At 46.3% G+C, this 18,544-nt stretch overlaps 2 protein-coding genes across 2 annotated transcripts in view; one reads left to right on the top strand and one right to left on the bottom strand.

The window, feature by feature from the left end:
* Positions 1-18,544, top strand: part of acsf3 (acyl-CoA synthetase family member 3) — a 159,034-nt gene that overhangs the window by 13,857 nt on the left and 126,633 nt on the right. The window lies entirely within an intron of this gene.
* Positions 1-18,544, bottom strand: part of cbfa2t3 (CBFA2/RUNX1 partner transcriptional co-repressor 3) — a 127,771-nt gene that overhangs the window by 58,239 nt on the left and 50,988 nt on the right. The gene's annotated exons all lie outside the window — the stretch shown is intronic.

Genomic DNA, 18,544 nt, shown 5'->3' with positions numbered 1-18,544 from the left:
TTCTTAAATCTTGCAAGTATAAGGGCCTCCATCACTCTCTCAGGCAGCACGTTCCAGAAAAATACCACCCTCTGGATGAAAAAACTATTTCTCAGACCTCTTCTAAACCACTTACTCCTCACCTTAAACTTGTATCCTCTTACCTTAGACACATCCACCATGAGGAAAAGATTCTCACAATCTACTCTGCCTATGCCTGTCATAATTTTGTACACTTCAATCACCTTTCCCTTCAGTCTCCTCTCTCCCAGGGAAAACAAACCCAGCCTATCCACTGTCTCCACATAATGCAGGCTTTCTACCTCACACCACATCCTGGTGATTAACTTTCTCCTGGTGAAATGGAGCTTGGCCAGATGAGAAACTGTACATGAGCATCATCTGTGGGTTTGAAATTAATACTTTTCAAGTTCCTGCCACAGAGAACTTTGGGCACAGAGTCCTTGTGTATAGAACATAGAGAACATAAAAACGTACAGCACAGAACAGGCCCTTAGGTCCATGATGTTGTGCCGAGGTTTAATCCTAATGTAAAATATAGTAACTTTACCTACGCACCCCTCAACTCACTGCTATCCATGTGCATGTCCAGCTATCACTTAAATGTCCCCAATGACTCTGCTTCCACCACCACCGCTGGCAACACATTTCCATGCATTCACAACTCTCTGCGTAAAGAACCTACCTCTGATGTCTCCTTTATACCTTCCTCCTAATATCTTCAAACTATGACTTCTCATACCAGTCAGTCCTGCCCTGGGGAAAAGTCTCTGGCTATCTATCTATTCCACTCATTACCTTGGATACCTCGATCAGGTCTCCTCTCTTCCTCCTCCTCTCCAGAGAGAAAGTTCCGAGCTTATTCATAAGGCAAGCCCTCCAGTCCAGGCAGCATCCTGGTAAACCTTCTTTGCACCCTCTCCAAAGCCTCTGTATCTTTCCTATAGTAGGGCGACCAGAACTGGGCACAATATTCCAAGTGTGGTCTCACCAGGGACTTGTAGAGCTGCAGCAAAACCTTGCGGCTCTTAAACTCAATCCCCCTGTTAATGAAAGCCAAAACACCATATACTTTCTTAATAACTCTAGCCACTTGGGTGGCAACTTTGAGGGATCTATGTACTTGAACACCCAGATCCCTCTGTTCCTCCACACTGCCAAGAATCCTGTCTTTAATCCTATATTCAAAATTCGAGTTCGACCTTCCAAAATACATCACCTCGCATTAATCCAGGTTGAACTCCATCTGCCCTTTCTCAGCCCAGCTCTGCATCCTGTCTATGTCGCGCTGCAGCCTGCAGTAGCCTTTAAGTATACTTAAGGCTGAGATAGATAGATTCTTGATCAATTGGGGAATCAGGGCTATGGGGAAAAAGCAGGAAAGTGTATGTGAGAAATGTCAGATCAGCAAACTCAAGAGGCCAACAGCCTCTTCCTGTTTCTATTCCCTATGGTCTTATGGTCTTATGGTCTTATTACATCCACCCAAGTAGGTCAATGGTATTGTGGGTCATCCGGTAGATGCATCCCCAACAATGCAGTACACTGTCTGTATTACACAAGGGTTTCAGCTTCAATCCTCGTGTCAATTCCTTGTCTTAGAGCTTTGTATCAGGCCTTGATCCCAAACTTTGTGATTCAGAGATAAGTGGACTCAGACCAAGATACATGCATCAGTACAGTCTGTTATAATACATGTTGCATTTACTATGTCACTGCTAGATTCTCTTGCTCCTAAATACTCCTATAAAAGAGCTTTGGTTTTTCCTTTATTTTCTGCCAATGTTTTTTAATGCCCATCTAGACTTTGCTAAATTTTTTTTTAAGCAACCCCCAGCAATTACTGTGCTCCTTATGGGCCTTCAGAATCTCTCATAAGCTCCCCTTTTCTTTCTTACCCAATCCCGTACATTCCTTGACATCCAAAGTTGTTCGGACCTGTTGCCCACCTGCTCCATGAACAGGCTGCTCCTGCACTTTCACTATTTCCTTTCTGAATGACTCCAATTGCTCTGACGAAGATTTTCTTGCAAGTTCACTTTGATGACTGGTTTAACATCTGCCTGGTCCAGTTATGAAACCTTACTTTCAATCCAACTTTCTGTTTGTCCATGACCTCCATGAGTTAGGGGCAGTATCACAAAAATACTGCCGGGATAATTCTACCACTTACCCGGCTACATTCCATACAAGGAGATCCGGTACCATTCCCTCTCCTGCAGCATTTCCTTTTGCTGGTTGACAAAGTCATGAGATACGGATGGATGTCCTCACCATAAGATTTCCTCTAAACCACTTTCTCCACACTATCTTATGAAACACTCCCAGGATAGGGACAGCATGGGGGGAGATACAGAGTAAAGTTCCCACTACACTCTCCTTGTCAAACGCTGAAACAGAGGCAAACTCTTTCCACACTCCATTACACTCTATTATGGAACACAGCAACATTATATCAGCTCAGAACTCAGAATAATGCTGCCTATGACTTAGAACATTGAACATAGAACAGTACAGCACAGGAATGGGCCCTTCGGCCCACAATGTTGTGCCCAACATAACACCAAATTAAACGAATCCCTTCTGCCTGCCCTTGGTCCATATCCCTCCATCCTTGTATATTTATGTGCTTATCTTAAACATACCTACTGTATCTGTCCCCACCACCACCCCCGGCAGCATGTTCCACACTCCCTACACTCTCTGTGTAAAACACTTGTCCCTCACATCTACTTTGAACTTATCCCCTCTCACCTGAAATGCATGTCCCTGAGTTATAGACATTTCAACTCTGCGAAAAAGATTCTGCTCCTCAAACCTATCTATGCACCTCATAATTTTATAGACTTCGATCAAGTCTCCCCTCAGCCTCCGCTGATCCAGAGAAAACAACCTGAGTTTTTCCAGCCTTTCCTTATAGTTCAAACCCTCTAATGCAGGTAGTATCCTGGTAAACCTCTTCTGTACCCTCTCCAAAGCTTTCACATCTTTCCTGTGGTATAGCAATCAGAATTGAATGCAAAGTCTTGTAAGAAGCTGCAACATGAATCCTGACTCTTGTAATCAATTTCCCAACTAATAAAGGTAAGCAAGCCATATGCCTTCTTTACCTCCCTATATAGTTACGTGGTCACTTTCAGGGAGCTATGGACTCGAACCCCAAGATCCTTCTAAACATCGATGCTGTTCAGGATCCTGCCATTACTTTTTCTTCACCTTTGATCTCCCAAAGTGCAGCACCTCACACTTATCCAGATTAAACTCCAGCTGCCATTTCTCTGCCCATATCTGCTATTGATCTATATTTTGTTGTATCCTTTGACAACCTTCTATGCTATCCACAACACACAATCTTTGTACCATCTGCAAACGTACTAACCAACCCATCTACATTTTCAATCAAGTTATTTACATAGATTGCAAACAGCAGAGGTCCCAGTATGGATCCCTGAGGAACACGACTAGTCACAGACCTCCAGACCAAAAGCAACATTCCATGACTTTCTGTCTTCTATGAGCAAGCCAATTCTGAATCCAGGTAGTCAGGTCACTGTGGATCCCATGCATCTTAATCTTCTGGATGAACCTACCAAGTGGGACCTTGTCAAGAGCCTTACGAAAATCCACTTAGACAACATCCACTGCTCTACTCACATCGATCACCTTCGTCACCTCCTCAAAAAATTCAGTCAAGTTAGTAAGATGTGACCTGCCCTGCACAAAGCCATGCTGTCTGTCCCCAATTAGGCCATGCTTTTCCAAATTCATGTAAATCTTATCCTTAAGAATTCTCTCCAATACCTTCCCAAACATGATGTGAGACTTACCAGTCTATAGTTTCCTGGATTACCCCCAATTCCCTTCTTGAATAGAGGAACAACATTACCTACAGTGGCAAATGAGGATACAAAGATATTGGTCAAACCCCAGCAATCTCCTCTGTTGCCTTTCTCAATAACCTGGCGTAAATGCCATCGGGCCCACCTTACTGATCTTCAAGAGATCCAGCACCACTTCCCTCTTGATCTCAAAGTGATGTAGCATATTAGCACACTCCACACAAATCTCAATTTCCTCCATAACCTTCTTCTGGATGAATACTGACACAACGTCTTCACTTAGTGTCTCACCCACACCCCCTGCCTCTAAGCACAAGTTCCTTCCTTTATCCTTGATAGGTCCTACCTTCTCTTTAGTTGTCCTCTTGTTTTTAATGTATCTATAGAATGTCTTGGGGTTCTCTTTAACCCGACTTGGTAAAGCCATCTCATGGCCCCTTCTTGCTCTCCTCACTCTGTGCTTGAGTTCCTTCTAGTTTTCTTTATATTCTTTGCGGTCCCTGTCTGGTTTTAACTTCCTAAACCTTACATATGCTTCTTTTTCCCTTTTGACTAAATTCATAACCTCCCCCGTTATCCGAGTGTCCCTTACTTGCCATCCCTGTCCTTCCTGCTTACTGGAACATGCTGGTCCTGAACGGTCATCAGCCGGTCTTTAAACAATTCTCATGTCAAAAGTGGACTTGCCTGATAACCACTCCTCCCAATTAACACTCCCTAGCTCCTGCCTAATACTGATGTAATTTGCCCTCCCCAGACAGAATGCAGAGAGTCTGTCAGGAAGGTTGGTCAGGCAAAGGGATGGGTTAAAGTGTGTCAGTTACAATGCAAAGAGTGTCAGGAATAAGAGTGATGAACATAGAGCATTGATCAGTACTTGGAGCTACAATGTTTTGGCCATGGATTTCACAGGGGCAGGAACTGTTGGTGGATGTTCCAGAATTGCGATCTTTTAAAAATAACAAGGAGGGGTGTAAAAGAGGAGGGGGAGGAGCATTGTGAATTAGAGAGTGCATCACAGCTGCAGAAAAGGAGGATGTTGAGGAGGTTTTGTCTACTGAGTCAGTATGGGTGGGAGTCAGTAACAGGAAAGGAGCGGTCACTTTATTGGGTGTTTTCTATAGACCCCCCAATAGCAACAGAGAGATGGAAGAACAGATTGGACAGCAGATCTTGGAAAGGTGCAGATGTAACAGATTTGTTGTTGTTATGGGTGACTTCATTATATTGATATTGATTGGAACCTCCTCAGTGCAGATGGTCTGGATGGTGCCGATTTTGTCAGGTGTGTCCAGTAGATAGGCCGACTAAGGTGGGAGGTGCTCAGGCGTCAAATCTCTTGGTGGGAGACATTTCAGTGACAGTGACCACAAATGCCTTACCTTTACCATAGCCATGCAGAGGGATAGGAACAAAGAGTATGGGAAGGTATGTAATTAGGGGAGGGGAAATTATACTGCTATTGAACAGGAACTGTGGGGTATAAACTGGAAACAATTGTTCTACGGGAAATGCACAACAGAAATGTGGAGGCTGTTTAAGGAGCACTTGTTGCGAGTGTTAGATAACTTTGTCCCACTGAGACAGGCAAGGAATGGGAAGGTGAAGGAGCCTTGGATGACAAAAGAAGAGGAGCTTCTCATCAGGAGGAAGAAGGAAGCTTACTTAAGTTTGGGGAAGCAAGGATCTGGCACAGCTTTAGAGGGTTACAGGGTAGCTAGGAAAGAACCCAAAAGTGGACTGAGGAGAGCTAGGTGGGGGCATGTAAAAGCCTTGGTGAGAAGGATTAGGGAAAACCCAAAGGCATTCTACACTTACATGAGGAATAAGAGAATGACCAGAGGGAGGCTAGGGCTGATCAGGGATAGTGGAGGGAACTTGGGCCTGGAATTTGAAGAAGCAGGGAAGGCCTTAAATGAGTTTTTTGCTTCAGTCTTCACTAGGGAGAGGGACCTTGTTGATAGTGAGAACACCATGGACCAGGTTAATAAGCTTGAACAGATTGATGTTAAGGAAGTGCATGTGCTGGAAATTCTGGGAAGCAACAAGATACATAGGTCCCCAGGGCCGGCCCAGATATATCCAAGGTTACTATGGGAAGCGAGGAGGTGAGAGCAGGGGAAACCAGGAAACTGGAAAATCAGGAAAGGCACTAAACAACCCCACTTCACTTGTGGCCAAACACTTCAACTGCCCCTCCCACTCTGCCAGGAACATGCAAATCTTTGGCCTCCTCCACCACCAAATTCTAGTCACTTGACGCCTGGAGGAAGAACGCCTCATCTTTTGCCTTGGAACCCTCCAACCATAGAACATAGAACAATACAGCACAGAACAGGCCCTTCGGCCCACGATGTTGTGCCGAACATCTATCCTAGATTAAGCACCCATCCATGTACCTATCCAATTGCCGCTTAAAGGTCGTCAATGATTCTGACTCTACCACTGCCACAGGCAGCGCATTCCATGCCCCCACCACTCTCTGGGTAAAGAACCCACCCCTGACATCTCCCCATACCGTCCACCCTTCACCTTAAATTTATGTCCCCTTGTAATACTCTGTTGTACCCGGGGAAAAAGTTTCTGACTGCCTACTCTATCTATTCCTCTGATCATCTTATAAACCTCTATCAAGTCACCCCTCATCCTTCGCCGTTCCAACGAGAAAAGGCCGAGAACTCTCAACGTGTCCTCGTACGACGTATTCTCCATTCCAGGCAACATCCTGGTAAATCTCTGCACCCTCTCCAAAGCTTCCACATCTTTCCTAAAGTGAGGCGACCAGAACTGTACGCAGTACTCCAAATGTGGCCTAACCAAAGTCCTGTACAGCTGCAACATCACTTCACGACTCTTGAATTCAATCCCTCTGCTAATGAACGCTAATACACCATAGGCCTTCTTACAAGCTCTATCCACCTGAGTGGCAACTTTCAAAGATCTATGTACATAGACCCCAAGATCCCTCTGTTCCTCCACCTGACTAAGAACTCTACCGTTAACCCTGTATTCCGCATTCTTATTTGTTCTTCCAAAGTGGACAACCTCACACTTGGCAGGGTTGAACTCCATCTGCCACTCCTCAGCCCAGCTCTGCATCATATCTAAGTCCCTTTGCAGCTGACAACAGCCCTCCTCACTATCCACAACTCCACCAATCTTCGTATCATCTGCAAATTTACTGACCCACCCTTCGACTCCCTCATCCAAGTCATTAATAAAAATTACAAACAGCAGAGGACCCAGAACTGATCCCTGCGGAACTCCACTTGTAACTGGGCTCCAGGCTGAATATTTACCATCTACCACCACTCTCTGACTTCGACCGGTTAGCCAGTTTTCAATCCAATTGGCCAAGTTTCCCTCTATCCCATGCCTCCTGTCTTTCCGCATGAGCCTACCATGGGGAACCTTATCAAATGCCTTACTAAAATCCATGTACACTACATCCACTGCTCTACCCTCATCCACATGCTTGGTCACCTCCTCAAAGAATTCAATAAGACTTGTAAGGCAAGACCTACCCTTCACAAATCCGTGCTGGCTGTCCCTAATCAAGCAGTGTCTTTCCAGATACTCATAAATCCTATCCCTCAGTACCCTTTCCATTACTTTGCGTACCACAGAAGTAAGACTAACTGGCCTGTAATTCCCTGGGTTATCCCGATTCCCTTTTTTGAACAGGGGCACAACATTTGCTACTCTCCAGTCCCCTGGTACCATCCCCGTTGACAGTGAAGACGAAAAGATCATTGCCAACGGTACTGCAATTTCCTCTCTTGCTTCCCACATAATCCTAGGATATATCCCGTCAGGCCCAGGGGACTTGTCTATCCTCAAGTTGTTCAAAATGTCCAACACATCTTCCTTCCTAACAAGTATCTCTTCTAGCTTACCAGTCCGTTTCACACTCTCCTCTTCAACAATACGGTCCCTCTCGTTCGTAAATACTGAAGAAAAGTACTTGTTCAAGACCTCTCCTATCTCGTCCGACTCAATACACAATCTCCCACTACTGTCCTTGATCAGACCTACCCTCGTTCTCGTCATTCTCATGTTTCTCACATACGCATAAAATGCCTTGGGGTTATCCTTGATCCTATCCGCCAAGGATTATTCATGCCCTCTCTTAGCTCTCCTAATTCCTTTCTTCAGGTCCCTTCTGGCTATCCTGTATCCCTCCACTGCTGTGTCTGAACCCTGTTTCCTCAACCTTATGTAAGCCTCCTTCTTCCTCTTTACTTGACATTCAACCTCCCTCGTCAACCAAGGCTCCCTCACACGACCATTTCTTTCCTGCCTGACAGGTACATACATATCAAGGACGCGTCGTATCTGCTCCTTGAAAAAGTTCCACATTTCCACCACATCCTTCCCTGACAGCCTATGCTTCCAACTTATGCTCCTCAAATCCTGTCTTACAGCATCGTAATTTCCCTTCCCCCAATTGTAAAATCTACCCTGTTGTGCGCACCTATCTCTCTCCATGACCAAGGTGGAAGTCACAGAATTGTGGTCACCATCACCAAAATGTTCACTCACTAACAAGCCCATCACTTGTCCCAGTTCATTATCGAGTACCAAATCCAATATGGCCTCCCCTCTGGTTGGACAATCTACATACTGAGTTAGAAAAGCTTCCTGGACACACTGTACAAACACCGCCCCGTCCAATCTACTTGATCTAAAGAGCTTCCAATCAATATTTGGGAAGTTGAAATCGCCCATGACTACGACCCTGTGGCTTCTGCACCTTTCCAAAATCTGTTTCCCAATCTGTTCCTCCACATCTCTGCTGCTATTGGGGGGCCTATAGTAAACACCCAACAAGGTGACTGCACCTTTCCTATTTCTGACTTCAGCCCATACTACCTCCAAAGGCAGATCCCCCTCAAACTGCCTTTCTGCAGCCGTTATGCCATTTCTAATTAGCAATGCCACCCCCCCTCCTTTTTTACCACCCTCCCTAATCTTACTGAAACATCTGTAACCAGGAACCTCCAACAACCATTCCTGTCCCTCATCTATCCACGTTTCCATGATGGCCACAACATTGTAGTCCCAGGTACCAATCCACACCTTAAGTTCACCCACCTTATTCCTGATACTTCTTGCGTTGAGGTATACGCACTTGAGCCCATCTCTGTGTCCGCAAGTGTTCCCTGTCAGTGCTACCTTCTCCACAGCCTCCCTACATTCTTGGACATCCTGAAACACAGCTAGCTTACTTGCTGGACTACAAGTCCGGATCCCACCCCCCTGCCAAATTAGTTTAAACCCCCCCGAAGAGTGCTAGCAAACCTACCCCCCAGGATATTGGTGCCCTCCTGGTTCAGGTGCGACCCGTCCTGTTTGTACAGGTCCCACCTTCCCCAGAATGCAGTCCAATTGTCCAAATACCTGAAGCCCTCCCTCCTACACCATCCTTGCAGCCACGTGATCAACTGCACTCTCTCCCTATTCCTTGCCTCACTGTCACGTGGCACCGGCAACAACCCAGAGATGACGACTCTGTCTGTCCTAGCTTTTAGCTTCCAGCCTAACTCCCCGAGCTCTTGAATGACCTCCCCACCCCTCTTCCTACCTATGTCGTTGGTGCCAATGTGCACCACGACTTCTGGCTGCACACCCTCCCCCTTAAGAATTCTGACGACACGGTCTGAGACGTCTCGGACCCTGGCACCCGGGAGGCAACAAACCATCCGAGAGTCTCGCCCATGTCCACAGAACCGCCTGTCCGTCCCTCTAACTAGAGAGTCTCCTATAACTAGCGCTCTCCTGCTCTCCCCCTTTCCCTTCTGAGTCTCAGAGCCAGACCTCACACCACAGATCCCGTCACTGCAGCTTACACCTGCAAGGCTGTCCCCCCCAACAGTTTCCAAAGCTGTATACTTATTGTTTAGGGGAACGACCACAGGGGAACCCTGCACTGCCTGCTTCTTCCCCTTCCCTCCTCTAACTGTTACCCAGCTACCTCAGTTCTCTGGCGTAACTATGTCCCTGTAGCTTCTATCAATCACCCTCTCAGCCTCTCGAATAATCCTCAGTTCATCCAACTCCAGTTCCAGTTCCCTAACTCGTTCGGTGAGGAGCAGGATCTGACTGCATTTCCTGCAGACGATGTCGGCAGGAGTATCGGTGGTCACCCCTACCTCAAACATCCTGCAGAAGGAACATTCCACTGCCTGCGCTGCCATGACTGTACACTTTGTCTCCAAAACAAGAACACTGAGTCAATAACACTGAGTCGCTTATCTGTGGACTTTAAAGTTAGGTTAGAGGAGGAGGATGGGAGGGAGGCCCTAGGAAGTAGGGCCTGGGATCTAGAACACACCCACTCAAATACTACTCACTCACCTTCCCGACCAGCTCTGCGCTCCGACCTCACTTCCGCCCGGCTCGCGCCGCTCTCCGCAACCACACGAGATCAATGTTGATTTCACCAGTTTCTTCATTTCCTCTCCCCCCATGTTATCCCAGATCCAACCCTCTAATTCGGCATCACCCTCTTAACCTGTCCTACCTGTCAATCTTCCTTCCCACCGATCTGCTCCACCCTCCTCTCCGACCTATCGCCTTCTCCCCCACCTTCATCTACCTATCGCATTCTCAGCAACATTCCCCCCCAGCCTCACCTCCCTCCCATTTATCTCTCAGCCTCCTTGGCATCCCCCCTCCCTAAATTCCTGATCGAAAAGCTTCTGCTTGAAATGTCGACTCTCCTGTTCCTCGGATGCTGCCTGACCGGCTGTGCTTTTCCAGTGCCACACTTTTTGACTCTGATCTCCAACATCTGCAATCCTCACTTTCTCCTACTCTAACCCAAGTTGATAGAATTGTTAGGAAGGTGTATGGTAACGTGGCTTTCATTAACAGGGGGATTGAGTTGAACAGCCACTATAGAGCTGCAGCTCTATAAAATCCTGGTTAGACCACACTTGGAATATTGTTTTCAGTTCTGATCGCCTCATTATAGAAGGATGTAGATGCTTTAGAGAGGGTGCAGAGGGGATTTACCAGGATGCTGCCGGGACTGGAGGGCATGTCTTGTGCAGAGAAGTGGAGTAAGCTGGGGCTTTTCACTCTGGAGAGAAGGAAGAGAGGTGACTTTTTTGAGGTGTACAAGGTAATGAGAGGCAGAGACAGAGTGGATAGTCTGAGACCTTTTCCCAGATCAGAAATAACTATCACAATGGGGCATAATTTTAAGGTGATTGAAGGAAGATTTAGGGGAGATGTCAGAGGTAGGTTCTTTATTCAGAGAGTGGTGGGTGTGTGTAATTAGGGACATTTAAGTGACTGCTGGACAAGCACAAATGTTCAGCAGTAAATTGAGGAGTTTGGAGGTTAGGTTGATCTTAACGTAAGATAAATGCTTAGCACAACATTGTGGGCCGAAGGGCTTGTACTGTGCTGTACTGTTCTATGTTCTCTGGTCGAGTTGGACAATCCACACACTGTTTCAAGACACCCTCTTGGATGCACTTTGCAAATTCTGCCCCATCTAAGCCGCTTGCTGTAGGGGATTCCCAGTCAATATTGGGGAAATTAAAGTCACTCACTATGACAACTCTGTTTTATTGCATCTTTCCATAATCTGCCTATATATTTATTCCTCAATGTCTCTGGCTGTTGGGAGGCCTATAGTATAATCCGATCACAGTGACTGCACCCATCTTATTTTTGAGCTCTAACCATAGTGCCTCAGTGGATGGGTCCTCCAGTGTGTCCTCCCTGAGTGCGATGGAAAATGTTCCCTGATTAGTAATGCGATTCCTCTATCTCTTTTACCTTCCTGTCGATCTCATCTAAACGACAAAACCCTGGAATATCGAGCAGCCAGTTCCATCCCTCTCTCAACTAAGTCTCTGTAATGGCCACAACATCATAGCTGCATGGACTGATCCAGGCTTTAAGCTCATCTGCCTTACCTGTAATATTCCTTGCACTGAAATGAACACACTTCAGCCCCCTGCCATTCCAGTTTAAGCCCTCCCATGTCTCACCAGCGAACCTCCCTGCAAGGATACTGGCTCTCATCCAGTTTAGGTTCAACTTATTCTTATTATTCAGGTCACCCCTGCCCTAGAAGAGGTCCCAATGATCCATGAACCTGAAACCCTATCCCCTGCATCAACTCCTTAGCCACGCATTCATAGAACATAGAACATAGAGCATTACTGCACAGTACAGGCCCTTTGGCCCTCAGTGTTGTGCTGACCTGTGAAACCAATCTGTAGCCCATCTAACCTACACTATTCTATTTACATCCATCTGTCTGTCCAACGACCATTTAAATGCCCTTAATGTTGGTGAGTCTAATACTGCTGCAGGCAGGCCGTTCCACCCCCTATTACTCTCTGAGTAAAGAAACAACCTCTGATATCTAATCTGCATCTATCACCTCTCAATTTAAAGCTAGGTCCCTCATGCTGGCCATCGGTTCTCACTATCCATCCTATTCAACCTTCTGATTATCTTATATGTCTCAATTAATCATCTCTCTGAAGAAAAGAGCCTCAAGTCCCTCAGTCTTCCCTCCATACCAGGCAACATTCTCGTAAATCTCCTCTGAACCCTTTCCAAACCTTCCACATCCTTCATATAATGCAGTGACCAGAACTGTACACAATACTGCAAAAATGTGGCCGCACCAGAGTTTTGTCCAGCTGCAGCGTGATCTCGTGACTCCAAAACTCAATCCCTTTACAAATAAAAGCTAACACACCGTATGCCTTCTTAACAACCCTATCAACCTGGGTGGCAACTCTCAGGGATCTCCAAGTTCTCTCTGCTCAGCTATACTACCAAGAATCTTACCATTAGCCCAGTACTTTTATTCCTGTTGCTCTGTCCAAAGTGAATCACCTCACACTTTTCCGCATTAATTTCCATTTGCCACCTCTCAGCCCAGCTCTGCAGCTTATCTATGTCCCTCTGTAACCTACACTTCCTCTGACCTCTTCCTCCCTGCCTGATAGGTACATACTAATGAAGGACATGCAGTAGCCGTTCCTTGAATAAGCTCCACATTTCAATTGTGCCCATCCCCTGCAGTTTACTTCCTTATGTGGGAGCTGGCGGATCCCATTGTGAAAGTGGTTATAGGGGATTCTGTAATTAGGGGGACAGATAGTATCCTTTACAAGCTGGATCAGGGGTCTCGCATGTGTGTGTTGCCTGCCCGGTGCCAGGGTGCGGGACATCTCCAACCGGCTTGAAAGGATATTGGAGCGGGAGGGGGAGGATCCAGCTGTTGTGGTCCACGTTGGGACTAACAACATAGGCAAAGCTAGGGTGGAGGACCTGTTTGGGGATTACCAAGCACTAGGAAGGAAATTGAAGTACAGGCCCTTAAGGGTCATAATCTCCGGATTACTGCCCGAGCCACGTGCCAATTGGCATAAGGATAAGAAAATTAGGGAAGTAAACACGTGGCTAAGGGATTGGTGTGGGAAAGAGGGATTTCACTTCATGGGGCATTGGCATCAGTTTTGGAACAGGGGGGATCTGTACCGTTGGGACGGTCTCCACCTGAACCGATCAGGTACCAATGTTCTAGCGAAGAGGATAAATAGGGTGGTCAGTAGGACTTTAAACTTCTGAGTTGGGGGGGAAGGGAAAGTGAAAGTGACAGGGAGTATGGAGTTAAATGGAAAGATAAGCAACAGGATAGCATGTGTGCAGGCGGATCTAAACTCGAGGCAGACTGGGAATGCAGCAAAAAGGAAGGATAACTTAGGACATCTTATGCCTTCCAATATCTCTAATGATAAAGTTAGCATTAAGGCACTTTACCTGAATGCTCATAGCGTTCCTAACAAAGCAGATGAACTAATGGCACAGATCATCATGAATGATTATGATGTGGTGGGCATCACAGAGACGTGGTTACGGGGGGTCAGGACTGGCAGTTAAACATCCAAGGATTTTCAACTTATCGAAAAGACAGGGAGGCGAGCAGAGGGGGTGGGGTTGCCTTGTTAGTTAAGAACAAAATTAAATCTATGGCACTGAATGACATAGCGTCGGATGATGTGGAGTCTGTGTGGGTGGAATTGAGGAACCACAATGGGAGTTATGTACAGACCTCCGAACAGTGGTCAGGACCAGGGGCGCAACATGTACCGGGAAATAGAGAAGGCATGTCAGAAAGGCAAGGTCACAGTGATCATGGGAGACTTCAATATGCAGGTGGACTGGGGAAATAATGTTGCCAGTGGATCCAAAGAAAGGGAATTCATGGAATGCTTACAAGATGGCTTTTTGGAACAGCTTGTCATGGAGCCCACAAGGGAGCAGGCTATTCTGGACCTAGTGCTATGTAATGAACCAGACTTTATAAAAAAATCTTAAAGTAAGGGAACACTTAGGAAGCAGCGATCATAATATGGTAGAGTTCAGTCTGCAGTTTGAAAGAGAGAAGGCAAAATCAGATGTAATGGTGTTACAATTAATTAAAGGTAATTATGAGGGCATGAGAGAGGAACTGACAAAAATAGACTGGAAGCAGAGCCTAGTGGGGAAGACAGTAGAACAAAAATGGCAGGAGTTTAGATTACTTACAGTGTAGAAACAGGCCCTTCGGCCCAACAAGTCCACACCGACCCGCCGAAGCGCAACCCACCCATACCCCTACATTTACCCCTTACCTAATACTACGGGCAATTTAGCATGGCCAATTCACCTGACCCGCACATCTTTGGACTGTGGGAGGAAAGCGGAGCACCCGGAGGAAACCCACGCAGACACGGGGAGAATGTGCAAACAGTCAGTCGCCTGAGTCGGGAATTGAACCCGGGTCTCTGTGAGGCAGCCGTGCTAACCACTGTGCCACCTTGCTGCCCCCCAATAGGTAGGTATAATTGAGGACACTGTACTGAGGTTCATCCTCAAGAAAAGAAAGATTATCTGGGGAGGGATTAGACAGCCATGGCTGACAAAGGAAGTCAGGAAATGTATTAAAGAAAAAGAGAGATCCTATAAAGTGGCCAAGAGCAGTGGGAAATCAGAAGATTGGGAAGGCTACAAAAACAAACAGAGGATAACAAAGAGAGAAATAAGGAAGGAGAGGATCAAATATGAAGGTAGGCTAGCCAGTAATATTAGAAATGATAGTAAAAGTTTCTTTCAATACATAAGAAACAAACGACAGGCAAAAGTAGACATTGGGCCACTTCAAACTGATGCTGGAAGCCTAGTGATGGGAGGTAAGGAAATAGCAGGAGAACTTAACAAGTACTTTGCGTGTTTTCACAGTGGAAGACATGAGTAATATCCCAACAATTAAAGGGAGTCAGGGGGCTGAGTTGAGTATGGTTGCCATTACTAAAGAGAAAGTGCTAGAAAAGCTAAAAGGTCTTGAAATTGATAAATCTCCTGACCCTGATGGGCTACATACTAGAGTTCTGAGGGAGGTGGCTGAGGAAATAGCGGAGGCATTGGTTGAGATCTTTCAAAAATCACTGGAGTCAGGGAAAGTCCTGGATGATGGGAAGATCGCTGTTGTAACCCCCTTGTTCAAGAAAGGATCAAGACAAAAGATGGAAAATTATAGGCCAATTAGCCTAACCTCAGTTGTTGGTAAAATTCCAGAATCCATCATTAAGGATGAGATTTCTGAATTCTTGGAAGACCAGAGTCAGATTAGAACAAGTCAACATGGATTTAGTAAGGGGAGGTCGTGTCTGACAAACCTGTTGGAATTCTTTGAAGAGGTGACAAGTAGGTTAGACCAGGGAAACCCAGTGGATGTGGTCTATCTAGACTTCCAAAAGGCTTTTGATAAGGTGCCACACGGGAGGCTGCTGAGCAAGGTGAGGGCCCATGGTGTTCGAGGTGAGCTGCTGGGATGGATTGAGGATTGGCTGTCTGACAGAAGGCAGAGAGTTGGGATAAAAGGTTCTTTTTCTGAATGGCAGCCGGTGACGAGCGGTGTCCCGCAAGGCTCGGTGTTGGGGCCGCAGCTGTTCACATTATATATTAATGATCTGGATGAAGGGACTGGGGACATTCTAGCAAAGTTTGCCGATGATATGAAGTTAGGTGGACAGGCAGGTAGTACTGAGGAAGTGGGGAGGCTGCAGAAGGATCTAGACAGTTTGGGAGAGTGGTCCAGGAAATGGCTGATGGAAATGGCTATTCTTTAGAATAAAGAATACAAGCACGGACTACTTTCTAAACGGTGAGAAAATTCATAAAGCCAAAGTACAAAGGGATCTGGGAGTGCTAGTCGAGGATTCTCTAAAGGTAAACATGCAGGTTGAGTCCGTGATTAAGAAAGCAAATGCAATATTGTCATTTACCTCAAGAGGGTTGGAATATAAAAGCAGCGATGTGCTACTGAGACTTTATAAAGCTCTGGTTAGGCCCCATTTGGAGTACTGTGTCCAGCTTTGGTCCCCACACCTCAGAAAGGACATCATGGCATTGGAGCGTGTCCAGCGGACATTCACACGGATGATCCCTGGAATGGTAGGTCTAACATACGAGGAACGGCTGAGGATCCTGGGATTGTATTCATTGGAGTTTAAAAGATTAAGGGGAGATCTAATAGAAACTTACAAGATAATACATGGCTTGGAAAGGGGGGATGCTAGGAAATTGTTTCCATTAGGCGAGGAGACTAGGACCCTTGGACACAGCCTTAGAATTAGAGGGGGTAAATTCAGAACAGAAATGCGGAGACATTTCTTCAGCCAGAGAGTGGTGGGCCTGTGGAATTCATTGCCACAGAGTGCAGTGGAGGCCGGGACGCTAAATGTCTTCAAGGCAGAGCTTGATAAATTCTTGATGTCACGAGGAATTAAGGGCTACGGGGAGAATGCGGGTAAGTGGAGTTGAAATGCCCATCAGCCATGATTAAATGGCGGAGTGGACTCGATGGGCTGAATGGCCTTACTTCCACTCCTATGTCTTATGGTCTTCTGGTCTTATCCTGTACACCCTAAATCTTGCCTAATAGTGTCATAATTGTCTTTTCCCCGGTAATAACTCTTGCCCTGTGGTATATACCTTTCCTTTTCCATCACTAAAGTAATCACAACTGAATTGTGGTGACTATCACCAAAGTGCTCACCTACCTCCAAATCTAACACCTTGCCAGGTTCCTTATCCAATACCAAATCCAATGTGGCCTCGCCCCTTGTTGGCCTGTCTACATACTGTGTCAGAAAACCCTCCTGCACACATTGGACAAAATGACTCATCTAAAGTACGCAAACTGTAGTTTTTCCAGTCAATATTTTGAAAGTTAAAGACCGCATAATAACTACCCTGTCACTCTCAGTCCTATCAAGAATCATTTTTGAATTCCTTTCCTCTACATCTCTGGAACTTTTTGAAGGCCTAAAGAAAACTCCCAACAGGGTGACCTCTCCTTTCCTGTTTCTAACCTCAGCCCATATTACCTCCGTAGATGAGTCCTCAAACGTCCTCTCTGCCACCGTAATACTGTCCTTGACTAACAATGCCACACCTGAAACTGTGTTGCTGGAAAAGCGCAGCAGGTCAGGCCGCATCCAAGAAGAAGGAGAATCGACATTTCGGGCATGAGCCCTTCTTCAGGAATCCTGAAAAAGGGCTCATGCCCTAAACGTCGATTCTCCTGCTCCTTGGATGCTGCCTGACCTGCTGCGCTTTTCCAGCAACACATTTTCAGCTCTGATCTCCAGCATCCTCACTTTCTCCTTACAATGCCACACCTCCCCCTCTTTTACCATCTTCTCTGTTTTTACTGAAACATCTAAATCCTGGAACCTGCAACAACCATTCCTGTCCCTGCTCTATCCATGTCTCCGAAATGGTCATAACATCGAAGTCCCAGCTCCCAACCCATGCTGCGAGTTCACCCCCTTATTCCAGATGCTCCTGGTGTTGAGGTAGACACACTTTAAACCACCCTCCTGCTTGCTGGTGCTCTCTTGCAACCTTGAAACCATATTTCTGACCTCACTACTCTCAACCTCCTGGACACTGGAACTTAAATTTAGGATCTCACCACCCCACTGAATTAGTTTCAAATCATCTCTCCAATCTTTCTATTCATTGCCTCACTGTCACATGGAGAAAGTGAGGTCTGTAGATGCTGGAATAGGAAATTCGACGTTTCGGGCATAAGCCTTCCTGATGAAGGGCTTATGCCCGAAACGCCGATTCTCCTGCTCCTTGGATGCTGCCTGACCTGCTGCGCTTTTCCAGCAACACATTTTCAGCTCACTGTCACATGGCAAAGGTAGAGATTACTCCCCTCAAGGTCCTACTTTTCAGCCTCTTTTCCAACTCCCTGTATTCACTCTGCAGGACCTCATTCCTCTTTCTACCTACATCGTTGGTACCAATATGCATAACAATCTCTGGCTGCTCACCCTGCCCCTTAGGAATTTCAGAGCTGAAAATGTGTTGCTGGAAAAGCACAGCAGGTCAGGCAGCATTCAAGGAACAGGAGATTCAATGTTTCGGGCATAAACCCTTCTTCAGGAATTCCTGAAGAAGGGCTTATGCCCGAAACGTCGAATCTCCTGCTCCTTGGATGCTGCCTGACCTGCTGCGCATTTCCAGCAACACATTTTCAGCTCTGATCTCCAGCATCTGCCATCCTCACTTTCTCTTTAGGAATTTCAGGCAATGTTCAGAAATGTCCTTGATGCTGGCAGCATGGCGGCTACACACCATCCGGGAGTCTTGAGCACTGCCACAGAAATGTT

This window comes from Hemiscyllium ocellatum, chromosome 17 (genome assembly GCF_020745735.1).
Source record: "Hemiscyllium ocellatum isolate sHemOce1 chromosome 17, sHemOce1.pat.X.cur, whole genome shotgun sequence".
NCBI lineage: Eukaryota > Metazoa > Chordata > Chondrichthyes > Orectolobiformes > Hemiscylliidae > Hemiscyllium > Hemiscyllium ocellatum.
The sequence above is the reverse complement of the archived record's forward strand: the minus strand, read 5'-3'. Positions and strand labels throughout refer to the sequence as shown.